At 40.9% G+C, this 20,799-nt stretch overlaps 1 long non-coding RNA gene across 1 annotated transcript; it reads right to left on the bottom strand.

The window, feature by feature from the left end:
- Positions 1 to 3,779: 3,779 nt before the first annotated feature.
- LOC124258054 lies at positions 3,780 to 20,766 on the bottom strand. Its single transcript, XR_006893491.1, has 4 exons — positions 20,545 to 20,766; positions 20,169 to 20,259; positions 18,787 to 18,846; positions 3,780 to 4,800 (listed from the first exon to the last, which is right to left on the bottom strand). It is a non-coding gene; the product is annotated as an uncharacterized LOC124258054 (long non-coding RNA).
- Positions 20,767 to 20,799: the final 33 nt, after the last annotated feature.

Genomic DNA, 20,799 nt, shown 5'->3' with positions numbered 1-20,799 from the left:
TCTTTTATATGGATGTGAGGTCTGTGTTTTTGAAAATATTTCCTGCTTTGAAAATGTTCATCTACGCTTTCTCAAATATTTAGCATCACTCAGGAAAAATACACCTCACTTTATGGCACATGGCGAGTTTGTAAATGTTATTAAAAGCAGAATGGTATGTTTTTAGACTAAACTTTTAACTGGAAAATCATCAAATATTGTGCTTCTTAATACATAAATTGATATTCAATTATTATATATTTGGCAAATGTGAACATAAACGGATAATCTACCTTGAGAGAATTTTTCATCTGGAAATCCCAACATTTGAAAGTATATTTTAGGCTTACAACTGTTATGAAAGGTAAATAATAAGATATCTATCAGCAAACATTTATGTCAACAATTGAAAACTCTTCCAAAGCAACCACTTATAGCATTTTGAAAAATCTATCTCTCAATTTTGAGCAATACCTAAAGTTTCTGCATTACAATAACTTGTTAAAATTCCGAACTTCCATTTATTTTCTTCCAATCCAGACAGGTAGATGGCGACGAATCCCAGTAAATGATAGAAAATGTACTCAGTGTAACTTAATTTTCATTACAATTAAAATAATTATGGCTTTATTTAAGAAATAACCTCTATACATTAATGTGTCACTTGGTCGATGTAAATTGCTGCTGTCATACCGTTTGTATATAACTGTTATGATGTATATTTGTATAAGTGTAAGTGTTGTTTATGTACCCTTATGCTGCAGTTTGCAGCCTGACTGAATAAAACATCAGTTCACGTACAGGTAGGTTTGACGAAAGCATCCCGAAAGTCGATAACTCAGAAGAAATGATCGAATATCAATAAGACAGCACTGACCGCGTGCTACGTTTGTACAATGAATGATATCAGAGGGGGCGTTTTTAAGACTGTATTCAATCAGGATACGATGTGTATCGTGGTACTTTGTTCTCGCTTGTATTCCGATACGGATGGGACATTTGTCTGAGTCGTCACTTATCGCAGTGCAGGTTTACATTCCGTAAGCTACACTAGAAACTAATGACCGTGAGTTCGAGTCCCGCCCTTCTTATATATGTAGGTATGAGGGCTCCATACCCGAGCTTAGAGGTTTCAGCAACGTGGTAAAGACCTGATTACCCCAAGCTGGCATGCCGTGATATAACGGAAACACTGGGCTCCATTTCAAGGTACACTACATGTATTTGGTGTCAGTCGAGTACGAATTCTGATCTGGCAACAAAACTAATGATCAGAACGAATGCATTAATTTAGGTGATTCAGTCAAAATGTCGATCAATACAAAAGTCAATCCTGCTTTATGTCCAGGGGAGGAAGCAGTATTTTGACCATTACATGTACGGATAACGTCAGCTGAGGTTTGGATGAGGTGGAAGGGTGTGTGTGTAATTGTTTTATGTGTAATAAGGTTATTGAACATATTGCACCGCGGTATGCATGCTCGTATTGCACTTGTATAGCGACATGCAATCATGTATTGCACTTTTAGAACGATGTGCACGCAGGTATTGCAGTTACATTCGGCATGCATGCACGTGTGTGTTTGGCTTCTGTTCACTTCCGAACCTTTGACAATTGTAAGTGGTCGCCTAATGAGATTTCCTTTGCGTTCTTTACTCCAAGTCGACCAGTGTTTGTGTAAACCCCAAATGGCGGACGCCAGGCAGAGTAACAGCAAGTGTCATGTTTTAGCGGGTTTTAAGTTGATATAAAATGTTCGTGCTGACAAACAAATAAATGTAACTGGATGAAACTGGAGTTACGACGAAGGTTCATAGGATAATGACACGCCTCAGGGGCGCCAATCTGGACAGCGATTTGTTGTACCGCAGTCAGACCCTGGCAAGTCGATCGCTAAAATAGAATGACTTGTTTATTACCAGTACGATTTTAGCCGAGCAGTTGGCATAGGTTAACAACCAGTGTTCTTCGACCCGTGAAGGTCTGGGTTAGAATATTGATCTTCAGTAACCCATGCTTGTAGTAAGAGGCGACTAACGGGAACGGATGGTCAGGCTCGCTGACTTGGTTGACACATGTCATCGGTTCCCAGTTGCACAGATCAATGCCCATGCTGTTGATCACTGGATTGTCTGGTCCAGATTATATTATTTACAGACCGCCGCCATATAGCTGAGTGCGGCGTAACACTAAACTCACTCACTCACCAGTATTTTTCTACTGGGTAACCATTGGTCATACAGTCACTCACGGGGTGTTGTACAGAATCTTTATTTTAGACATCGCCCTAATAAGCAGGAATATTGCTGACAGAGTCATACAACAGCATTCACTCATTCACGCGTTCTTTCGGAATTGGTGCGTCAAGGAGAGTTACTTCCCTTCCTCATCCGTGCTATTCCTTGCTGTTCAATCTTTCTAGTATTCATTTCCTGAAATAACAACGGTCGATGTTGGACGATAGACGTGTCCTTTCTGGCTTCATGCGTCGTTCCTGTTCTCCTGTAAGAAACCTGAAGGCACTGCTGCGTCGTCCCGTTATTGGTAAAGAGTTATGATATTATTCTTATAAACAGTCGACCTTGAACCACTATGGAAAACGTCTGACGTCATCACCCTCGGTGGACAATGATTGGTTTTAACTGGTTTCCATTGTCCTTAAAATGAATTTAGGAAATATTTCCAAGACCCATAACATAACTGAGTTTTAAGGTCTCACAGCAATTTGGACGGAACTGATACGTTACTATAGAATAGATATACATGCAAACTGGCAAGTCCTCCAAACTCCACTGACCATCTTATATGAATAATCAATGCAAGAAAAACAGGCCTGTTGTTAGGTGATAATAAGAGATACTTTTCATAACAATTTAATTTCTATGTTATAACATCTGGGTAACTTTGAAATCGCTGTTCTGAAAAGGCCTGTAATGATCCTCACAGTCCACCGTGCTTTACCAGACTGAAACGTAAACATGAACATCGGGAGACTTGTGGAATTTTTTCTGGCAAGGATTCTCTATCATATTCAGTATTCTACAGCTCTTTTAGGGGACGCTGCTGATTGATGCATGAGTGTTTACTGTCCGAGAACACCGGTGAAGATCCGGGTTAGAATTGATCTTCAGCAACCCATGCTTGTCGTAAAAGGCGACTAACGGGATCGGGTGGTCAGGCTCGCTGACTTGGTTGGCACACGTCATCGTATCCCCATTGTGTAGATTGATGCTCATGTTGTTGATCACTGGATTGTCTGCTCCAGACACGATTATTTACAGTCCGCCGCCATATAGCTGGAACATACCAAACAACCAACTACTGTCTGAGAAACATCGACCCTCTGAACCTTGACTAACATGTTTAGGACACGTGGAAATTGAAGTTTCAAATGTCAATCAAAATAATTTCAGGTGTAATCCTTTAAGGTATCTTATGCAGCGCTATCAGTTTTGAAATTTTGAAAATTATAGTAAATGTATACTTAATGCAAGTTTGAGAATGAACACATTGAGTGTGTTTTGACGCTTTCTCTTTTTGAATTCAAGTTTCAGTCCGTTCCAGTCAGCAATTTTTACCCAAACGTCCCCTGTAGCAAGGTAAAACATGACAAAAAGACACAATATTGAACAAGTCTGTTACACCTCCCGAAGAACTAATGTTCCTCACATTCCGTTATATTGTTCACGTACATTGGTGAGAAATAGGCTGACATAGTCTTTTCTTACACGGTTGCCATGGCAACTAAATATTACTTCGGATGGGAAGCGCTTAAGACTAATTTCGAGAACCATCTGTGAGAAGGTCTAAACGTTCATCTTTATTGTCTTGCATCACAGGGCAATGTGGCGGAACTCGCCGATGAGTGTACGGTCGCGCGGGCATTTCAATTTTGTTTCACCAACTTAATTAAGATTCAATGTATTTTCACTTTGTTTGAGTTCATTAGAATATGGACCTACATAAAGTGTGAGTGCTGCATGATGTCCTAGCCTGGCAACTTCAAACAACCTTTTCTTCAGTCCGATTGTTCTTTCTTTCTAAAAAATAAACAACAATTTCCTTTCAGTGGGGATCGATTGGTAAGGTTGTTTGATGTAACTGTATTTCAAAACGCGGCCGACGGCGTGGACGTTTGCTCATATCCTCAGTCACCGGTTTGCTTGGTCCGGATCTATTCAGCTACAGGCGGACGCGACGTAGCTGGAACATTGGTGACGTCGTCCAGTGGTACACGTGGTTCATCACTCCGCCGGGAACCTTCATCAAGGGTTCAAATATAAAACTAACCTCCATTGTGATCTGCAACACATTTTAAATCATTAAAATCCGTGGAAATATCTAATCAGCTATTATGCTTATATGTGTTACAGTTCCATTTATGTATACCTTTGGCAAACACTGGAAGGGTAAAGCTTTTGTAGGTGTAAGAGTCTGACATTGATTAGACATAGAAGGACAATTATAAAGGTTCCTGACATCATCGCGACTGAGAAACAAACTTTAGTGTCTTCTTTACTTCCAAATGAAGTACAAACGCAATGATTTTGAAAACCTCAGATTGGGTAGATAAGTACAATTAAGCACCCCGTTTCAACAAGCTTCTCGTGATCATGAAGCTGAGAATGAATGAATATGGCTTTACCCCGCTTTCACAAATATAACAGCGCCATGCCACGGCAGTCACCAGGATATCATTGGCTGTGATTTTGTGAGGAATCTAATCCTCAGCCCAGGTTTGAGGAGCGAACTTTTTCGCCATGAGGCCAGCACACTGCTTCCGACTTCCGTTGAGAAGAGCTGGACGAAGTTATGACAACCTGGAAAGAAACACATATTTTTGCATATGTCCTCAAAGGATATGTAAAACGCAACAAATAACTACAAATACAAAAACACAACACGCATACGTTACAATGATTGATACGTATTACACACATATACATGACATATTACAATGGCATTCAAGACACCCAAATCACCCATGCAGAGTTGCGTCCCTTCGTTCCGTCAGAATTCGCTTGTCGTGGTTTCGAAACCAAACGTCACTCCAGCTATAATCCTTGCTGTGTAAGCACCACACCTGTTCATTTCGTCAAAGTGTTGACCATCTCACCACGGTTTCCACATTAAGGAGACATGCTGTGATAACTGAAATACTGGAGTGTTTTTAATCTGACTCACGTGGTCAACAAGCCTGGCTTATTAGAGTGTAGCCCCGGACCTGCTGGCACCAGAACACACATGCACCAGTCTGCACGTGCATCCCACGGGTTACCATGCTGTATACAGCAGTCATGATTGCCCTGTACTCGGTGATCAGGTAACCTGATACTGCAGACGGTGCTCCAAGCATGTACTTCATCACTCCTTGATGATGATTCATTTGTGTTTTAGTCCCAGAAATAATTATACCTGATTTAAAAATATATATCTATGATATATATATATATATATATATATAATCCTACGGGAGACAGAACAGTTCTTAATTTCATAGCTAGTGCAATCTAGACATGACTTGGACTCCTTTTTTGATATATTCTCTAGGGTCAAGGTACAATAGTAGATTAGTCTTTGAATTTATATTGTTGATAGTAACAAATAATCCCATTTAATTTGGAGACCAAATGAGATATTAGATTCAGAACCTGAGGGAATCTAGACTTGCAACATTGAGGTCTTTAATATTGCAGGGAGGACTAGGCAGTAAAGAAAATAATATGGTTTAGGGACTGGGAGACGGACTAGGGTCGAGGCGACAGGTTAACATGATTCATGGATGCATTCTCGTGATATTGTCGGAACCGTACTTCAACTCCGCTTTTATTTGTGTATCACCAAGGCAACTAGAAATACTTTTCCCACATCGTTTAGATGCTCGCTGATACCTACAGTGATACTAAGAATAAACGATGGTTTGAAATGCAAGCAGAGTAAAACCCGAAACAGATGTGTGCATGAAGTATATTCCAGTTTCTTTTGGTCGTATTTACATAATTACCCCAGGTATACAGCATATACCTGAAACAGTGACAGAATCATATGACTGAACTCCACATGGTCATGTATCTGAGCACAAGATGAAGGTATCTTAAACTGCCTGCTTTACTTGTATGGAATACCCGTGAAGGTCCGGGTTAGAATCTTGGCCTTCAGTAACCCATGCTTGTAGTAAGAGGCGACTAACGGGATCGGGTGGTCAGGCTCGCTGACTTTGTGGACACAATCATGTCATCGGTTCCCAATTGCGCAGATCGATGCTCATGTTGTTAATCACTGCATTGTCTGGTCCAGACTCGATTATTTACAGACCGCCGCCATATAGCTGGAACATTGCTGAGTGCGGCGTAAAACTAAACTCACTCACTCACTTGTAAGAGGCAACTAAGGTTGGTGCATGTCATTGTATCCCAATTACATAGATCGATGGAAATCCATGGATTGTCTGTTCGGTACTAGCTTGAAGGTACAGTAATTTCGTGTTTTATAACATGGACCAACTTTCGCGAGGACCCTCCTACCAATTGGGTCACATCTTAAAGTCACAGTGGATGCTGACCAAACAAAGGGGAAAGCAGAGAAGACGAACGGATGTCTTTTACAGGGGACTGATTCACTGCGCGATGTTGTCATTGGTAGACTGCACAAACTGAAACAGTAGAAACAGAATTGGAGTAAACCCATTTTGTCCCAGAAAGCTGTCATCCACAGTCTGGCTGCCCTACACAAACAGTCTGTAGTTGTTTCCATTGACAAGGCCTCAGATTACATAACCATTATATGACAACATCATCACACGAATTTGGTCATCCAAGAACGCTGTATATGACACAGCAGATGATACCAAGTGTAAGGCCAGTATACTAACTGGGGAAAAAATCTTCCCCAAACATACTCTTATTTGTACTCTCGTCTAACTTTTGATTTGCTTCGAAACCTGAGATATGTCTATAGATTCCTCTTTTATCACGGACAGCACAGTTCCTTAGAAAAATGTACAAATAGCTGGCCCCACGTCCCTATAAGGATTAACCATAATTCTCAGAGTGAGTGAGTGAGTGAGTATGGTTTTACGCCGCTTTTAGCAATATTCCCGCAACAACACTACAGGGGACACCAGAAATGGGCTTCATACATTGTACCCATGTGGGGAATCGAGCTCGGTCTTTGGCGTGACGAGCGAAAGCTTTTACCACTAGGCTACCCCACCGCACCCATAACTCTCAGAACCACGAAGGGATTATTTTTTTATACGCACAGACGGTATTTGAAATAGGTGAAATTATAACAATGTCGATTCTCAAAAACAATCTTAGAAGACCAGGCTCGGGTTTGAAAAAAAAGAAGTTTTGTACACCACTATATAAGTTAAAGGGAGAAGTTCATTCCTTGATCCATGGAGAATTTTTGAAACCCGTTGACCACATATATAGTTACACATGTATCTTCGTGTGTTCTGGGCAAAGTGTAAAAACTGAAATGTATCAAAATGTAATGTATCAGACGTTTAACCGTTTAAACGTTGGACTACCTCATCGATAAAATGTATGCGATGTGTAGGCAACACACAGGGATCCCCAGTGAGACCGTCTCGTTTGTTTCAAATTTAGACTTGTGCATAACGTTTCAGAGTAACGAAAAACGTTCCACGAGACAAGGGGTAGTGGTGCGGCAGCCTAGTGGTCGAAGTGTTCACTCGTCCCGCCGAATGTCCAGGTTCGATACTCCACATGGGTACAATGTGTGAAGCCCATTTCTGGTGTCTCTGGAATATTATGTCCAGCAACATTCCAGTAGTTCCTGTTTTTGTCGCCTACATTTCACACCTTCCGATTCACATCCGGACATGCTCTTACTGGGGAGATTTCAGACAGCGTCATTGGACTCATTCTCAAAAAATGTTTGATCAAGGTTACTACATACAAGGCCTCATAAAAGCTTCCAAATTTCTTATGGTAAACATCTGGACGAAGTTGATGCATCAGTGACAAAACCTTTTTTGACGAATTCCCTATATTTGACTTGTACCATAATGTGATCCCATATAATACTATTTCAGAAAGACCGCCTCCGTGGTGTAGTGGTTAGAGCGTCCGCCCGGAGAGCGGAAGGTCGCGGGTTCGATCCCCGACCGCGTCATACCAAAAGACGTTAAATATGGTACTTGTTGGTCCCTGCCTGGCGCTCGGCATTAATGGGTACAACAAGTACTGGTCGGCTCGGAGTCAGTATAATGTGTCTGAGTGAGGTATTCATGCTTCACTGCGGCATGGTATCTCAGTGGGCTAGCACTATAAAACCAGCTTAAGTCTGGGCTAGTACAAGCAGCCGCACATACACATACACACGCATGCATGTCGTCATATGAGCGAAATATTCTCAAGCACGACGTTAAACCCAATTCCACCTCACCTCACTATAGAAGAATGTGATTGATATAAAACTATCTCTATAAAAGAATACACCGATAAAGTGTAAGGAGCGCTCGGAATCAACTTTTTCAGTCAAAGCCGAATAGACTGTTCTCGAATAAGGAGGTGTGTTTGTGAAAAGACGCAGTTATTTGGGAGATGCTTAGCGCACTAGTCTGTGGAAAGAAGAGAACAAGAAAATATTACCTTTCGGAGGGAAACGATAACACACTGATACAGCTGTAGATTATGAAGAGGAGGCACATTCCGTTAAAATAACAGTGTGTTGGAAGAAGGTGGAAGTTTTTTAAATAGATGGTGTTTAAACAGGTTGTCCGCCAAGAAAGTATTTTGGAAGATCCTACCTTTGTCGATGAACGGTTATTTGAAGAACTCTTATTACGCTTTCCCTATTATATTTTCGACAACCAGTGTCAACTGCTCTTCTTCGATGACGTCAAGTACGTTCAGAGCTGGCTTAGTGGTAGATCGTGGAAATACCACACCATTGCATGCACGTTACAGTGGTTTAAATCAATAGCCTATTTTGCCTTTACAGTGGTTGAAATGAATACCCTGCTTCTGACTTTACAGTGGCTTAAGTCAATATCTTAATGTGATTTTACAGTCGTATAGATCAGGATATTATGCTGCTACAGTGAAGTAATTCACGAATATGCCCTACTATGGCTTTTACAGAGGTGTAAATAAAGACAGTGCTTTACTTTTACTTTACAATAGAATTCTACACAGGGTTACGTTCAGCGGTGGTGTAAATCTAGACAGTGTTTTACCTTTACTTTACAATGGTATTGTACACAGGGCTATGGTCAGCAGTGGTGTAAATCTAGACAGTGCTTTACTTTACTTTACAATGGTATTGTACACAGGGTTATGGTCAGCGGTGGTGTAAATCTAGACAGTGCTTTACTTTTACTTTACAATGGTATTGTACACAGGGTTATGGTCAGCGGTGGTGTAAATCTAGGCAGCGCTTTACTTTTACTTTACAATGGTATTGTACACAGGGCTATGGTCAGCAGTGGTGTAAATCTAGACAGTGCTTTACTTTTACTTTACAATGGTATTGTACACAGGGTTATGGTCAGCGGTGGTGTAAATCTAGGCATCGCTTTACTTTTACTTTACAATGGTATTGTACACAGGGTTATGGTCAGCGGTGGTGTAAATCTAGACAACGCTTTACGTTTACTTTACAATGGTATTGTACACAGGGTTATGGTCAGCGGTGGTGTAAATCTAGACAGTGCTTTACTTTTACTTTACAATGGTATTGTACACAGGGCTATCGTCAGCGGTGGTGTAAATCTAGACAGTGCTTTACTTTTACTTTACAATGGTATTGTACACAGGGTTATGGTCAGCGGTGGTGTAAATCTAGACAGCGCTTTACTTTTACTTTACAATGGTATTGTACACAGGGTTATGGTCAGCGGTGGTGTAAATCTAGACAGCGCTTTACGTTTACTTTACTTTACAATGGTATTGTACACAGGGGGCTTTACTATGGTCAGCGGTGGTGTAAATCTAGACAGTGCTTTACTTTTACTTTACAATGGTATTGTACACAGGGTTATGGTCAGCGGTGGTGTAAATCTAGACAGCGCTTTACTTTTACTTTACAATGGTATTGTACACAGGGTTATGGTCAGCGGTGGTGTAAATCTAGACAGTGCTTTACTTTTACTTTACAATGGTATTGTACACAGGGCTATGGTCAGCGGTGGTGTAAATCTAGACAGTGCTTTACCTTTACTTTACAATGGTATTGTACTCAGGGGTATGGTCAGCACACGATAAAATGGACTTGTCAGCTTTTACTGACAATGGTAGACACTGGGCTGTTGTTAGCAGAGATGGGTTAGCGGTGGTGTAAATCTAGACAGTGTCAGTACATTTTTGTATTCGTGTTATGGTGTGTGTTGTACACAGGGGTATGGTCAGCGGTGGTGTTAATCTAGACAGTGCTTTACTTTTACTTTACAATGGTATTGTGGCACGGGTCAGCGGTGGTGTATGTCTTTACTTTTATGTTAATTAGACAGCGCTACTCATGGGTATGGTCAGCGGTGGTGTTAAATCTAGACAGTGCTTACTTTTGGTCAGCAGTGGTGTAATGGTGGAACATACAGGCACTGTGTTCTTGGTTATTGTTGATCAAGACGGCTACACTTGTCAGCGACCATGCAGACGTTACATGTCAGTATAACTCGGCGCTATTTCCTTCAGCTTGTGACAAATGGGTTATATCTATTATCACTGGTTTGTCAAGTTCAGAATCGGTTCCTCTTTAACCACCTAGATATCACTCAACGCCTTTAAATTAACGCTGATCTCAATTAAACGCCGGTCTATTTTCAGTTTTCTAACAACAATGGGTAGAAACCACATTTGAAACAACTTGAAGAAAGGATGGATAACAATGTATAGATGAACAACCTCTGTATTACAGTAAGAGTGACGTTTTGGTGTTGGTTCCAACACTGTTATCAAGCAAGTGGTGATAACGGTGTTATGAAGAAATTGTCTATCCATATATTGTTATCCATCCTTACTGCTCCAACTTCTAAATGCCTCTTAAACAACTTGAAGAAAAACTTGACCCTAACGCATCTCTGAAAAGATAAATGGCTGACTTTGAGTTTATTAAAAAATACGGTAGTTTTGAGTTATGCGTCACTCACTTTCGTACAACTATGTCCTACACGGAAACGGAAGAGCCTCTCTCACAATATGAATATATTTCGAAAACATGTATTTTCGGTAGATTATCTCAAATACGAAACCTGGGTGTTTTTCTTGCGTTACCTGATTTTGAAAGATCCGAGCAGTTCATAACTTTATAATTTTTATCATATTAGCATGTAATAAGAAACTGCCACTTTATTTATTTTTACAACATTATCTTATGCTACACAGAAACAACATGTCAGAAAAACGACAAGTCAGCAATCTCGACCAATGTTTTGCCAAGAGATTGCACTACATATTCATTATCAAGACATTAACTCTCTTAATCTAATACAGATGTTTTTACAGGGACATCTGGACCAAAGAACGTTTTTTTTCAAACCGAGAGCAGAGCCGCCAATTTCGGTTTTCTTGATGTGATACTTAATTTCTTTACGCTGCTACCGATGGGTTCAAATATGAACGTAGAGCACATGACTGCATGACGTATAGCTGTATTTAGCCTGTACGTAATCTCACATACGTTGGGATACATATGTGTATCAGTGTAGGTTGACAGTTAGCCTTTGAAATAAACGAAAGATTCTGTTTGTTGAATTGTCTAACATAATATGACAGAAAGGGCAGGGGGAACTAAGACAACCGACTGTTGGTTCAGTAAAACGGGTCACCCACATTGACATCAATCTGCACATCATAACACTAGACGGACGCTGTCTAACACATTACATCGATAACGCGGATACAGGGTGTTTGTCCATATTGCCAGACCAGAGTTCGAACCCACTGCTGCAATTAACCGAGTTACTCCTGATGCTACACTTGCACAGGTCTATAAGGTAATAATTAATAGTTTAAATCATAATTGCTAACAAAAATGTAAATAACAGACTGGGGTCCTTAGAGTTTTCTCTTTAAAGGATAGAATTACTATACATGCATGGGCATGGTACTCAGTACAGCCTTGGAGCAAGTCTAAACTGGTGCCTGCCACTTCCATTGTGCAGATACACCATGAGGGCGTTTGTAGAATATGCATGTAAGTTACTGCTGTGCGAATATAGCTGCAAGTTAAGGCTGATAGGAAATTACTTCGATCTTAACCTTTCTTTTCCTACCGTGATCTTAAGTGCGGAAATACGACAAATCGCCACTTAGTGATCTTGTGAATGCCTAAATTGCAACTCTAAGAATCGTAACAGTAAATAGGTATTGGTATGCTGTGAAGATCTATGAACACAGTTCTCACGTTTCCTGGTTTAAATATGCTTATGGTTGCAGAACAGTTTTGTAAAAACGAATGACCTTGAAAGAACAGTTTACAGGAAGCACTTAAAGACTGCAGTGAATTGTAGTGTTATACTGATGACATCAGACAGAACTGAGTGAACTGATCGGAGGAAAGGATATATCATACAACCACCATTCCAGTTGTTTATACGCCTGGTAAACACATGGCGTATCTGCCTAATGTCTGCAAAGCAGGTATAATATCTGCAAACATTTACACGTTAACTGCATTTCTTATGTTAATGTTAACTGTAAACATATTCCAAAACATTACCCTTATTATCGGGCGTTATAGTCGTTCATTAACGTGTGTAAAAGTTCTGAGAAGCGAAAGTAAAAACACTCTGTAATGACTTGAAGATAAAGGTGACCTTGACCGTGACATAAACGTGACCTTGAGTTTTTAAACGCTTGCACATCAGCTTCATCGATGTTTAACCACTTGTAGCCTGAGGGCGTGGTAGTAATTACACAGTCTGCAACGTTCGAGGGTGTATTTTTAGCACAGGGTTTAAAGATTTGGTTTATCACAGATGATGCAGATATATCGTGTAGCGTTAACGATGTTTAGTATTATGGAAAACGTCAGACTTTCCCATTTGGTTTTAAGAAAACATTAGATGACTGCAAAAACCTAGCTGTAGTGTGTGGGGCTGTGTGATTTGGGCAAACTGGGCTGAGTTTAGCTGACACATGCATGGGGATGAGAAGTCTCTCTCTCTCTCTCGGATCTCTCTCTGGGTCTCTCTGAGTCTCTCTAGATATCTATGTTGTGGGTTCTCTCTCCCAAACCCTTTGCACTGGCCAAGTTCTTCCTTATATCAGCACCCTTTACCCATGATTCCCCGAAAGAAGTCAGGGATCTACTTTGTTAAATTGTTTAGTGGCGGTGGAACAGCTGGAGCAGGTTGCTTTACAAGTTTCGCAAACACCAGGTGCCATCTTCTAGTTTTCCATTCATATAACTTCCCCACTATTTTGGACTTTTACACTCCGTGGAGCCCAGATAATCCCTTCCGGTTATTCCTGGCCTTCTGGTATCTTAATAGCCTGTCTCACAGTCCCTGAACAGTTGTTATTCCTTCCTTCCTATCCCTTCCTTATCCCTATCCCAGCCCTTCCTTCCCTATCCCTATCTCAGCCCTTCATTCTCTATCCCAGCCCTTCCCTTCCCTATCCCTATCCCAGCCCTTTCTTCCCTATCCCAGCCCGTTCATTCCCCTATCCAGCCCTTCCTTCCTTCCTGTGAGCCCTTCCCTTCCTGGCCCTTCCTTTTTCCTTCCCTTCCCCTTCTTTCCCCAGCCCTTCCTATCCCTATCTCAGCCCTTCCTTCCCTCAGTCCCTTCCTCCCAGCCCTTCCTTCCTATCCTATCCTTCGGCCCTCTTCCTATCCCTTCCCTTCCTTGTCCCAGCCTTCCTTCCTTCCCTATCCCTTCCCTATCCCTATCCCAGCCCTTCCTTCCCTCCTGTCCCAGCCCTTCCTTCTAGTCCCTATCCCAGCCCTTCCTTCCTTCCTATCCCAGCCCTTTCCTTCCCTATCCCTATCCTTTCCTATCCCCCAGTTCCTTCCTATCCCTATTCCCTATCCCAGCCCTTCCTTCCCTGTCCCTATCCCAGCCCTTCCCCTATCCCTATCCCAGCCCTTCCTTTCCCTATCCCAGCCCTTCCTTCCCTATCCTATCCCAGCCCTTCCTTCCCTATCCCTATCCCAGCCCCTTCTGAAATGCTATCCCTATCCCAGCCTCCTTTCTAAATGCCCTTCCCTTCTAGATTGCCCCTGGTTCTGAATCTCCCATCTCACTCGGGCTCCTTTTCAATTTAAAGGAATTATTTCCGTCAACATTATGTATAATCAGAGACTAAGCGTAAGGCTAGTGTTTTAAATATAAATGAAACAGAATAGATTGCGACCGTATGAATCACTACTAACATTGCGAGTTTAAAGTATTACTGGTTAGGTCGAACGAATGACAGGTGGAATTTTTCTCATTCTCTTTTAAGATGTGAATTAAATACTCATTTTGTCGGATGTCCACACAAACCATGCAGATGTATACTGAGCTGACTAACATCCAATCTCATAATATATGTAGCTGTCATAAAGTCAAATGGTTCCACTTACATTGAAAAGGAGTACAGCGGGGAGATTCCTTAACCTGATGAAAACCTAAGGTGCTTCCTTTACCGCTTTTACATTGTGGAAAGGGCTTAATGGAAGGGCAAAATAGTGGGGTTAAGGATTGTGAGACAGACTAATATTGAGGCAATGCATTAGGCCCAAGTCGTACTTAGATTAGTCTGTCTCACAGTCCCTGAACCATATTATTTCCCTACTGCCTGGCCCTCTCTGCAATGGTTAAGCCCTAAATGAAGCAAGTCTAGATTTCCTCAGGTTCTGAAACTCTGGTCTTTATATGGGTTTGTTTGTTATTATCAGAATATATATTCAGAGACTAAGCGTTAGTCTATACTTAGATGGATGTACGTGTCTGGCTGGGCAAGTTACACGACAGGGCTGACCGTTCTTATAGACAGCACAGCCGAATTTGTCATACCGTGCAGATTCCATCTTCTTTGCACCCGCCAATGTTCATATTCATCATTTCTCTTTGTGTGTTCTTCTAATCTAATCCACATAAACAAACAAACATTAAATCACCATGTATAAAACTTTCAGGCTGGAGTAGTAACACTTAACACAGACTTAAGATTACTAAACACTTCATATTATTATATTCCTGAGAGCGGCGGTTGAAGTTTGGCCCTACTTCGATAGCGCAAATCTACACGGGGTTCTAATATGTTTACGGTTTGGGAGTTAGACAACCCTCGACAGCAGCACTTTGGTTAGAAGTATCCGGTAATGAGCAGAGATAATTGGTTCTTCAACCACGCGTTCTTTCGTCCAAACTTGTAAACATTCGTCTCATGCCTGTGCCTTCACGTGAAAGAGCGAGACGTGTTGGCACAGCGCCTACAAGCTTGTTTGTTTCTCATTGTAGCCATCCAACAAAACCCTGATGCGTTCACGGATTTCAGTATGATCACTCGTGATGGAAGATGTCAGTTAATTGAGACTAACCTCCATCAGACATTAATCTCAACACAAGTTGTAAAACACAGTTACTGCCACAATCGCCTTGATTATAGGGGTGAAGATCCTCGACCTATCACTTTAGTTTCTGCTTGTTTATTTCCGATAACACTGAATGGACGATTATGCTTTAATGTTATTTTCAGTCCATTGTCTGTTTTTTATAATACCCCAGTGTTTGGCCAGATGTTTAAACTACATCAGTGTCGTTATCATGGCGAATGTGGGTTCGTTGATGACACATTTGTTTTGGTCAAGAAATATATCCTTGTTTACACTCTCAGGCTGAAGACCGCCTCCGTGGTGTAGTGGTTAGGGCGTCCGCCCGGAGAGCGGAAGGTCGCGGGTTCGATCCCCGACCGCGTCATACCAAAAGACGTTAAAATATGGAACTTGTTGGTCACTGCCTGGCGCTCGGCATTAATGGGTACAACAAGGACTGGTCGGCTCGGAGTCAGTATAATGTGTCTGAGTGGGGTATTCATGCTTCACTGCAGCATGGTATCTCAGTGGGCTAGCACTATAAAACCAGCTTAAGTCTGGGCTAGTACAAGCAGCCGCACATACAGACACACACGCATGCACGTCGTCATATGAGCGAAATATTCTCAAGCACGACGTTAACCCCAATTTCACCTCACCTCTCGGGCTGAAAATGGTATATACTGGCATAGTTCAAAACTAACCTCTATTTCAATTTAATCTGGCAATTTCTGAGACTTAGTTCAGAAGAATATAAATTTATTTGTGTTAACAATACACGTTTAATGAAAGAGCATTCAACACTCAAAACTGGGTGTAATTGAATTGACCTTCTTAAATGACCACTAATCCATACATATTTCATAATGCAACTGATGTAGATTATGTGCACATTTCACTAAATGGAACACGCACAGAGAATTTCAATTGCATAGGAACTTGTGTAAAACCCTTATATGTGTGTTAAAATAAACTTTCTTTGTTTGTTGTTCCTGGTCACAAGAACAGCCATTTCCTGGCGATATGTGCGGGGCTACAGACAGCTGCTGCTGATGCTGTCCATACACGATGTGGATAATGACCTCCAGATGATGAAGGGTAACCCTAGTGACCGCTGAACTGACCAGCCTAATATAAGATGTGCTGATTGCCTACTACCTGTGGTTCGGGGAAACGAGGAACTGAGTGGTGAGGCAATAAACCTGGCAGATTTTAAATGACTTATATATGATAAACAGATGGTGGCTTTCGTTTCCAATGGTCTTCATTGAAATGAAGGTATTTTGTGGTATATATATACTTGAAGTAGATATATAAAGTGTTTATTTTTTTAATTTTCTATGTAAATCTTTGAAAGTGCAAAATTAAACGACAGTTTTACAATCTCTCCCAAATGTTGTTAATCCTTGAATGTATGCCATCCCTGAATACACATTGGTCCTTACAAAAAATAGACATCGGTCACCCTTTTATCACTTAGTAAGGTGATTGAGGTATTAACATACAGACAAATACATGCTTATAATATAGTCGGAATTGTACACTCGACTCTGATTATTCATGTGGAAAGAGTATGACCGCTTTCATTGGAAAGTAAACCTTTATCAGACAAACTGCAAACCTAACCTAACACGTTCTATTCACAGTACATATGCCATCTTCATCTTCAAATACATTATCCCTGGGCGTCTTTTCAAGGATTTACGGTATGCTGCCTTATATGGCTGGACAGTTGAAGCTAATAGACAAGGTCTTCAACTCTGCCATATTTATTTATTCTCGCAGTGGATATATGTCAAGTCGTAATGCTATACTTGGTATAAATTGTATGCCATGTAGACAAAGGGATATCGTGTGTGTATGAGATTGCATGCTTGTCAGTAACAAACAGCTTCTTCAACAACTGCTAGAATATAATGCGCTTCTCTTGCAGGTAGCCTGTTATCGTCACACTACTTACAAACACTTCCAAAGCATTTCAAATTCCAACTTTATCTAATGTGGAACTAGATCGTAGCAAAACATGTGGCGACTCGTAACTTAACTTTTCTTCCCCATCCAGTGGTTGTTTCAACTACATCATTATATAACCCCTTATCTCAGACAGCTGTGCATAGTATCGCCTTAGATGAATGGAAGAGAGCAGCGCTCCGCACATCTGCAAAGTTTAGCGTTTCACGGAGCGGGCAGGGGGATATTATTAACAGGCAAGGGATCTTCCCTCGCCGTCCCTGTCTTGACTGTATTTGGCTATGCCAGGCGCTTCGGTGCTAAATATCAGCATTACAAGCTGCGCTGCGCACGCCATGACTAACCCATAATCTATATAAGCCTAGCCTCGTTTTGATGTTTGGGAAGTGACGTTTTAATGGAGGAAGTTGTTCCGCCATCTTGGTGTTTTGGTGAACGAGATGGACATTAACGTTAATTTTAATATATTAGTACGGTTATGAAAACTACATGCTCATGATTATCAGTTTGCTCGATTTTATTTTATTGTTATTAGTTATTATAAGTCAAGATTTCGTTATCAATGAGGAACAGGAAAGTAAAACACACTGGTAGATGATAGCAGCTTCACACGGGAACATGTTAAATAAATCAAATTCTCCAAAAGTAGACAAAGGAATCAAGCTTTTATAAGCTTTTGCAGTTCGGCAAAATTGGCCAGTTATCGTCGTTAACACCGTTTGTAGTTCAAATATTAAATACACTCCACACAGAAATATATATTATATGGTGAAATTGGGCATCATTTATGACAACTGTATGAATGTTACATGAAAGAATGAATGGTTCCTTAAACAGCATGCACAATGTAATACGACCATGCATTCTAAAATCAAAATCGCATTTCATGTAAAAGCAATTGGAACGCCAAACCGTTCAGTAAAACCGTAGACCACAATAACCTCACCCTCCCTTGAATGCCATGCTGAAATGTATGTAAAACAAGGATCTTAATTCCGGCATGATAACGTATGATATTGGATAAATGAACGCTGAATTTCCCTTTAAACCAAGAACCTTAACGCTGTGGTATCTTGGGTAAATTATTGGCAAAACAACTTCTAACAACCTAAATTATTTTACTCAGAGCTCTTGGGAAAGCTAGATTAAGCACAGCCAAACCAGAATTTTCTTCAAATACTGGCATGTACACAAAGTTCTTGTGTGTGCAACTGCCATCACAAGAATCAACACAACCAGTAGCAACCAGGTATGTTTGTCGGTTGAAGCAGACACATCTGAGAGGTAGGACCCCTTCACTCATCGAGAATAGCTGTGCATTTACAAAACACAACATAAAGTACCTAGCTTGCAGCAGGAGGTGGTATGTAGACTATGGCATCGCAGTTGTTGATGTTGCACGTCTGCAAGAAACATAATGAGACTTAGTCTAAGCAGTTCAACTGTGTGGGATATGGCTCTACCTTGTGTGCAGGGAGGCGCTTACTGCTTGTGTTGGTGTTGAACTTAATTAATGCTATTGCACCGGGACTTGGACCCGTAGTGAGGGAGGCTTCAATCTGGATGGTTGTCAACTATGTTTGGTACTGATCCAGTGTTGTAAATGGTGGTTAAAATGAGGATTCTGAATTTAGCAACGCAAAGCTAAATTTATGATTCACGACTTTGGTACTCTGAAAGCAATTGTTTGTTTATGTGTCTCCAAGCAATATTCCAGCTATATGGCGGCGGTCTGTATATAATCGAGTCTGGACCAGACACTCCAGTGATCAAGAGCATGAGCATCGATCTACGCAATTGAGATACCATGACATGTGTCAACAAAGTCAGCGAGTCTGACCACCCGATCCTGTTAGTCGCCTCTTACGACAAAGCATGGGTTACTGAAAATCAATTCTAACCCAGATCTTCACGGGATTGTGTTTAATGGATAAACCAAAATTTATATGTACACCTCTGAAATCTGCCTTTAATGCAACTTAAAGTGGTGTCCAATCTTGTGGAGGTTCTTGAGACATAGGACATAGGTTTAGCTGATTGATACCGATACAATTGTGACTTCCAAACACAGCTTCTTGCAACATAGTTACGTTATATTAATACGTGGCCGTTGACCCTAGATAGTGAAACATTATATATGACGTTATGGCGAAACATTACAGTCGCACAAACTAGCAGTATATTTCAAAGTGTGCTTAAAACTACACCCAGCTTCGCATAGTACACGTTTCTTTCTTCTCACAAGTGTCTTAAAGGTATACATAGTAAACCACTTTCAGCTATTTCTATATTAATATCACGTTAGCAACTGCATCGTGGAACAATCAGAATTATCATGACTGGCATGTTTTCCTGTAATGTACTATTGAAAATATGTTTATGTACCACGTCAAAATGAGCGTTGAAAATGTGAATCGTACGTCAAAACGTCATAACGTCACAACGTCACAGTTTCACAACGTCTTTCACTCTGACATGAGGCGTTACAGCCATACCGAAGGAGAATAGGTGGAATCCAACAGACACAGATTGTATTACCCGAATACGTAATTAATATACAGTTGTTTTGCTGAAGAGAGACAGATGTTCAGCTACGTTGTATGTCGTAAAGTAACGGTAAGTAACAGACTGTGATGCCATATGCCTCTGCGTGTGCCAAACACCCATGCCCCACATACACAGAAGTGTAAAAATAAGTAATCAGTTGAGTAATGATGAACAATACCGGCAGGTCCTTGTTACAACTTCAGTACCTAGGTGGCAGGTAGGTGGCAACACGCCAAGTAATCGACACCTGAAGCGTTGACTCGGGAATGCTGGAACAGGCGTTATATCATCTTAGTTCAACAGACGTCTGCAATAACTATCAGACTAAGTGTACTTAGTTTGTAAGCGTCTAGTTGATATAAAAATACACACCCTGAGAAACACTTATAAAAATCTCGTTACGTTCCAACAGAAGGTGTGGAGAAGCAATCAGTAGGTATGGTAGATAATGCACCGATTTGTACTGCTTTAAACTTAATAAAATATATATAAATTTGAAATAAATATTAATTATAAGAAATAAAACAGCGTATAAAAAGTGGAAATACACTAACCCGTGTTAAATCTTCAATTGATCGCATCATTGTTATTTCCAAAGGAAGAGATTCCGGTCACAGTCTAATCTTAATGAGTTGAAAGAGATTATGACTTAACATTTGGCAACATTCATACGACCGTAGCTTAAATAGTTTCGCGACCCGTTTAGTGAATGTAATGGGAGATTTTTCACGACTTTTCGATTGGTAGTGCCTTTCTTGCCTCGCCCCCCTCTCAAGCGAGCCTCACCCTGCGTGGCTAAAGGGCAGCCT

The sequence above is a fragment of the Haliotis rubra genome, unplaced genomic scaffold, assembly GCF_003918875.1.
Source record: "Haliotis rubra isolate DU_JTF1 unplaced genomic scaffold, ASM391887v1 Scf680, whole genome shotgun sequence".
Classification (NCBI taxonomy): domain Eukaryota; kingdom Metazoa; phylum Mollusca; class Gastropoda; order Lepetellida; family Haliotidae; genus Haliotis; species Haliotis rubra.
The sequence above is the reverse complement of the archived record's forward strand: the minus strand, read 5'-3'. Positions and strand labels throughout refer to the sequence as shown.